The sequence below is a fragment of the Beta vulgaris genome, chromosome 4 (assembly GCF_026745355.1).
Source record: "Beta vulgaris subsp. vulgaris cultivar EL10 chromosome 4, EL10.2, whole genome shotgun sequence".
NCBI classification, from domain to species: domain Eukaryota; kingdom Viridiplantae; phylum Streptophyta; class Magnoliopsida; order Caryophyllales; family Amaranthaceae; genus Beta; species Beta vulgaris.
In genome coordinates this window covers 25,074,986-25,082,636 of record NC_079205.1, presented here as the reverse complement: position 1 = coordinate 25,082,636, position 7,651 = coordinate 25,074,986, and positions in this window count along the sequence as shown.

The window sequence follows — 7,651 nt, the reverse complement described above, 5'->3', positions numbered from 1 at the left end:
TTTATGGGTGGTTTGGATTATTTTGGGAGTAATTAGGATTATTTGAATCCATAATATTGACTTATTTAAGTAATATTAGGTAGAGAGCTAATTAGATAAAAAATATATTAGGAAGAGGTGTGGTAAAATATATGAAATTTGGGCTCAATTTATAGATAAAAATATTTTATAGCCGTTATTGTAATTTTTTTTTTTTAATTTTAACGTCATTTTTTTTTTACCGTTACAAATTTGTAACGTTACAAATTACTGTGCAAATTAACTTTCAAATGTCAAAGTATCTTTAATTGGGCTCAAAAGAGACGTTACAAAAGCTGGCAAAGATTGCATCAAAAAAGAAAAGCTAGAGACACTTGGCAGCAACTGATTTGCTGCTCAGTGGCATCTGACGCGCGTCAGAGCCACTGACAGCTCATCAGTTACTTTGGCCCACACGGTTTCTGAAACGCACAACTTCCCCTGCTTTCTTCCGCCTTTTTCACCCTAAACCCAGCGTTTCAACTTTTTTTTGCCCAGTTTTCTTCGCCACGTGGCTGCTCTTTATTTGTTGTGTGCACGGCATCCGAGGAGCTCTTGGTCTGGAATTCTAGACCAACCAGCTCCAAGGACCAAGTGTCCCAATGGTTAGACCAATTAAAACTAGTTGTACTTTTTGTTAGACCAAGTAAAACTACCCCATTGTAGATGCTCTAAGGTCCACTAACTAGTAGTCAGGAAAGTCAGGATCGAATCCACAGGGAGAAGTTATGTTATTATATCTGAACTCTAGTATTTTACTAACAAAATCAGATGAATAGAGTTGTGTTACTAAGCAAATAACAATATTAAATAAGTAGGTATAAATCGATTAATAAAGCACTAGAATCATGGATCACTATGCATACAATTTGGGAAATCAGGGACGAATAATAATCACCTAGTAAGTCAAACTGTCTAGGGCACATGTAATTTCTCTCGAACATTACCTCCCTCAAAGATCACCCAGCCGCTCTCGCATAGTCAAGGGTCATTTGCCTAATAATTGAAAGCCTATATGGTATCTCTCCTCTCGAAGCAGATTCAGTATTGAACAATAGAAATATAAATACGCCTAACTTATAATTCTAGCATGAAGAATCAACCATAGGAAACAATGAAATATAACGCAATCAAACTAATCTATCAATCCCTCATTGCATACATAGATCCCACAATTCTAGAAATAAACTACTCACTCATAATAATGAAAACAATAACAAAAGTCATATAAAAACTCATACTTTGAAACATTGCAAATAACGAAGAAAAGAATCTAATTAACAATAGAAGAAGTAATAAAGAAAGATTACCGAATTATATTGAACTTGTGAATAAGAAAAAGGTTTGATCTTGAATTGAAATCACAAAGCACTAAATTAAGGTTCTTCAAAAACTCTCTCGAGAAAACTAATAATAAAAACCAAGATCATCTCATAATTCTAATTTTTTCTATTTATACAAGCCTTAAAAACCATTGCCAAAAGTCTCGAAAAAAACGGCCCGTATTCATTAAAAAGCGTGTGCGCAGTGTCTCCCGATCGGGCCAAAGATGCCCGATGGAATCGGGCTCCAAAAATAGAAGAAACAAGATCAAAATCGAAGGCCCCCGATGGAATCGGGCTGACCCGCCCGATGACATCGGGCGGCCTATAAGCACAGCAGTTAGTTAGGGGCGCCCGACGTCGGGCCATGTCGCCCGATCGGGTGAAACACCGAAACACGACTGGGCGTCCAATGCCCGATTGGTCCCGCAATGGGATTATTTGTCATGCTTTTTCGCCCGATCGGGCTGTCCCGCCCGATCCTATCAGGCCGGTCAGCCTAGCTCGTTCTTGTTCTCTTCTTGCTCAAAGTCCTGGAAAGCATCCTCGGGATCTTGAAACTTAGCGTCCAACCTCTCTAATCCAGTGTGCAGTCATATAATCAGATATAAAGTAGGTAATAGCTCCCTAAAACCTACAATCCAACACAAAATAGCAAACCACAACTGGATGGAAAGAGTTAGTACAAAATGGCTCCTAAGAGCACCATAAACATAACTTTTAGCATATAAGTAGGGGAGAAAAACTCTATATAAAATCGGAACATCAAACTCCGCCAAGCTAAATGTTTGCTTGTCCCTAAGCAAAACCATGACATGATATGTTATGATTGCTTCACCCCTTTATATATGAAAACAAGATCAAAATCTTTTAAGGCTCATAAATCATTCAAGCAAGCACAATTCAAGTTCAACTGTTCAGATTACTCTAATTGCCAATCGCCCAAATAAACAATCAAATGCCTTTGCCTTATATGAAATGCAAGTCTCGAAAAGACACTCACTAGGGTGTCACTCCTCTCAACATTTTGTGGCAGGCAAAAGATGTGCCCGATCACTCACCATCCCACCATAAAACCCGTCCCACTCACACTCTCATGTGTTTAGAAAGGTTATAATGCCACTTATCGTAATCATGTCGACTCAAGTAGCAAACGTACTCTTTAACCTTGACAAACTGACTCCATATCAATCCAATAAACAATGTAAACAACAGCTCAAGAGGACTTTTTCAGGGTTGTAACGGGGTTAGGTAAGGGTAGGAAATATGTATAGGGAATGTGGTGGAAAAACCAAGAATGGGAGAGCACAAGTCACTAGAAGTAACAACCAAAACATAGTCAATAACCATATCCCAATTCCATAAACCAACAAATTTTCAATAAACCCAACCTTGAAGCAGTGTGATGAATTTTTATTTTATTACAAGGTTTTTCTTTGCAAGCAATTATGAAGGAAGGAATTCTTAACTTTTTATTCAATCTTTCTTTTCTTTTTCCTTGCATCTTTTCGATCAAAAAATCACATGTATTTCACTTTGCTTATTCTTTTCTTTTTTTCTCAACTTTTGGACCTTAATACAACCATCTCCATCACATACTAACTCAGACAGATGCACCCCCAAGCTAGGCTTGGGATTAATATCAAATAAAGGCATGGGCATGTAATGAGGTTTAGTATCATGAAATAGTATTAGGCTAAGCGGGGCTAAGGAGGATAGTGTATATCACAAAAATCACCTTGAGGCTCAAAATCAGACAAAAGAAGCCTCTATCACACAATTGCCACAAGTCATCAGATATCAATAAGTACGTTGTCAAAGTCAAGATCAGTCAGCTAATGAGGAACTAACACACAAGAAACAGAATGGATATAGAAATGAATCCATTGGCAAGAATGAATCCTTACAGTCTAACCAATTCAAGTATGCAGTCAAGATAAGCGCGTTATCATCAAAACTCATTTAAGGTCAGGGCATTTAAAGCTCACATTCTAGCATCACAATCTCAAGTTTTCAGCTATCCAGATGAAGAGCCCAAATACACTTTCAAAGAACATCATGGGGCACAGGGAAGCAATCACACCAATCCAGTCAAATCGTATTTTTGTATTTTTTCAGCAATATTTATTTTTTGTTATTTTTATGATAAAGCAATTAACTACTTAGCTAGCCTAAGAACACAGTAAAACTAATCTATCTAAAAAGCAATAACAGTGAGAGTAGTACTTACAGAAGTCCTCCCCAAGCTGAACGTGGCAATGACCGCATTGCAACAAGGGGAAAGAGGAACATGGATATCAGTCATCCATGTGAGTATCCTAACCATCGTCATCGTCACCTACATCATACTCACCGCCGCCGCCTTGGCTACAGGAGCCCGGCTGGCTATAGCTCGGGTTCCAAGTGTACCAAGAAGGGTGTGCATCATGCTCAGCAATGCGATGAAGGCGGCAGTTCTCGTCATACATCGAATACAAAGCCAGGTGCTGATCATTGGCCAACGTATCGACCCGCTGACTGAGATTCGGGAGAAGTGCACCATTAGCGTCAACCTGCTGGCTGATGCCCTGGATAACCGTCATGTTGGCCGTAATGCCAGTCTCCATCTGATGGAGCATGCTCATCATCTCCTGAAAATCAAAAGAAGGAGGAACAGTAGAATATGGGGGAGGGGGAGCATCAGAAGTGTAGGGAATATCCTCAAGATGGGGTGGACGACGATGGTAGGTACGCTCGGGTATCTGGGGATGAGGGGTAGGAAATTCATAACCGGCAATGGGAAGGTGGTAATGAGGTTGGTCAGGTTTGATTTTCGCTAAAGGGTTGGGCAGTTCGACGGAGGGCCTTCCGTTAATGTTCCATTGGTAGGTATCCCCACCCCGATCTAACCAGTAAGGCGAGTGAGGTAGGCATAGTTTAGTAAGGTAGGTCCTAAGGCTGGATGGTAACGAGTCTCATCGAAATCGGGAATGGCCCGAGCAAAAAGAGTAACTAGCCCCCCATTCACGATGGGATGAGAGGTCAACGTGCCATCGGCGCGCCGCTTAGGGTAGGTGGTGGCGATACGCTCCATTTGGAGCGCAACATGATAAGGTATATTATAGTGAAAGCGGCGCGGAGTGCCTCGGTACATGTAACTACCAATCAAATAAAGCTCATCCCCCCGAATGAGTTGACCTTCTACTCGTCCAAACAAAGTTTTTGACATAAAACGAACCCAAATTTGAAAGATGGGTTGGTGGATATACTTAGCATGACAATGTTGGAGGGTGAAATCAGTTTCGTCACCCGTAATAGCATAGTAGATATCGCGGTGATGGTAGTCGGGGGGATGCCCAATCTGCCCCCGATTTAGGACACGGAGTATTCGAGCAAACTCCAGGAGGGTGAGGGTAAAGTCCTGATTAAGGAGCCTATATGATGATACATATTGATTAAGATAACAAGAGCATTCAAAAGATTAAACAAGAACAAAGAAAGAGAACATAAGTTGTTTGTTACAAACCGGTTCAATTAGATTGAACAACCACCACTTTCACTAACCAAATACCACCAATCTAAGATCAAGTTATAACAATAAGCTTCTAACTCGCATCCACTTTGAGTTTCAATCACTAATTCAACGATTAAGTGATAGAATTAAGCAAAGATTTGAGAATGGTCTAAACTGACCGGAAATACAATAAGCACACAGCTTAATGTTTCAAGCATAAAAGCTTCAATTTTCATTCAAATGACTTAATTCCAAAAAGAGTACAAATCTAACATATTTGTTTACATTGTGTCCAAAAATCAGCTGATTTGGACCACAATAGCTACGCCAACTAAGCTAATAAAAAACAAGACACAAATATTACAAACTGTCCAGCACACTTCCTACAAACTAGCTTAGATCTCTATTGGAAGTTACAAAACAGGAAAACTACCAATAGAATACTAAAGTAAACATATTAAACTATAATTCCTCAAAAGCTTGTGCCATTTGCAGTAGAAATGATTGTTGCCCAAAAGCTCCAAAGAGAAGCTAAGACAGACGCTGGGGAGCTGGGCAGCAGCATACCTTCTCATGAAGTCTTCTTCTTTCATTGGTTATAGCTTCCCTTGCCATGTGAACTTCATGTGGCTTCATACACTTCCCTAAGTCTTCAATTCAGCTTGAGGTGGCAACCAAAATGCAGCAAAAACAACTCCTAAGCTTGCTTATACAACCGGATTAGAGGAAACTAACTAGCTTAGCTCTTAAAGCATGATTAACATAACTTAAGTATGTAATTAGGCTACTAATCACGTACTAAACTTGATTACCAATACATAATGATGATTAAAGTGTCATTAGTATTAGTTAATCTTGTTTAAGTAGAGATTAACATAGGATTAGCCTAATCAAGGTGCTTAAGTAAGGTTTTAGAATAAACCGAGCTAGTTAGGCTAAGAAATTGAACCTCTTTCACCATGTTCTCCTTTTGATCATGTAGAAGAAGACCTTGGTTGCTTAAGCTAGATGCTCCTGCATCATTCTCCTCAGGTTCGAAAATGTCTTCTTGTAATTCAAAATCTTCTGCAAGATATGGAGCTAAATCACCAACATTGAATGTAGCAGAGATGTTTCCCATTTCATCTGGCAACTCTATCTTGTATGCATTGTTGTTGATCTTTTCTAGCACTTTGAAAGGACCATCACTTCGTGGCATTAGCTTGTTTTTTTCCTTGTAGAAAATATTTTCTTCCTTAGATGTAACCACACTAGATGTTCTTGTTCACTTTGACTATACACAAGAATATCACCAAAATAAACAACAACAAAGATACCAATGAAGAGCCTGAGTACCTCGTGCATAAGTCTCATGAAAGTACTAGGAGCATTTGTCAAACCAAATGGCATCACACGCCACTCATACAAACCACTCTTAGTTTTAAAAGCTGTTTTCCATTCATCACCCTCTTTGATTCTAATCTGATGATAACCACTTCTTAAATCAATCTTCGAAAATATAGTGGAACCATGTAACTCATCAAGCAAATCATCAAGTCTAGGTATTGGATACCTATACTTCACTGTTTATTGTTTATGGCACGACAATCCACACACATTCTCATAGAACCATCCTTCTTAGGAACCAAAATGACAGGCACAGCACATGGACTAAGACTTTCTTGCACAAATCCTTTAGCTAACAACTCACTAACTTGTTTTTGCAACTCCTTAGCTTCTTCAGAATTACATCTATAAGCTGGTTTATTAGGTAAAGGGGCGCCAGGGGTTAAATCAATTTGGTGTTCAATTCCTCTACTAGGGGGTAATCCACATGGAAGATCTATAGGAAAGACATCACCAAATTCCTTCACTAAAGGCTTAACCATTTCGTGCACTTCATTAAAATTCTCATCATTTTCATCCAATAACAACAACAAATACATAACCTTCCCCTTTTCTACAGCTTTATCAAGTTGTGGTTTAGAAAGGATTAAGGTTTTTTTGTTTTGTGTTTTAGGTGGTGTTGTTTTTGGTTTCAAAGTATTCGGCCATGGGCTAGGACTAAGCACAATTTTCTTCTTATTATGCATGAAAGTGTAAGTATTAGTCCTACCATTATGCAAGGTTTCTTTATCAGATTGCCAAGGTCTACCTAAGAGTACATGACATGCATCCATAGGTAATACATCACATAAAACTTCATCCTTATAAGAATCACCAAAAGAAAAGCTAATTAAAGCTTGTTTTGTTACCTCCACACAATTGCCATCATTAAGCCAATGAAGCTTATATGGTTTTGGATGTGAGAAAGTAGCATGATTGAGCTTGTCCACCATAGAGGATGAGGCGACATTAGTGCAGCTTCCTCCATCAATGATCATCGAGCATATCTTCCCTCCAATCAAGCACTTGGTTTGAAAGATTTGATCCCTTTGAGATGGAACCAATTCAGCTTCTTTGGCATGAAGAACTCTTCTTAAAACAAGGCTTAAATGATCACCTTGAGTCACCTCTCCAACCTCCAAAGCTTCTTCACAATCGGCCTCCTCTTCGAACTCCTCTTCATTGTCTCCTTCATGTTCAAGTGATTCTTCAATGTTTTTTATGTCAATTAAAGTCATTACTCTCTTATTAGGACATTGAGCTTGATAATGACCATAACCATGACACTTAAAGCACTTCACATCAGATTTTTTTGAGGTTTCATCCACTACTTTCTTCCCTTTATCAACCACCTTCAAACCGTCACTTTTAGGAGTGTAAGGAGATGTGTATGGTGTTTTAACATTAGAAACTCCCTTAGAATAGGTAGTTCCCTTCACAAAAGGTTTCTTCT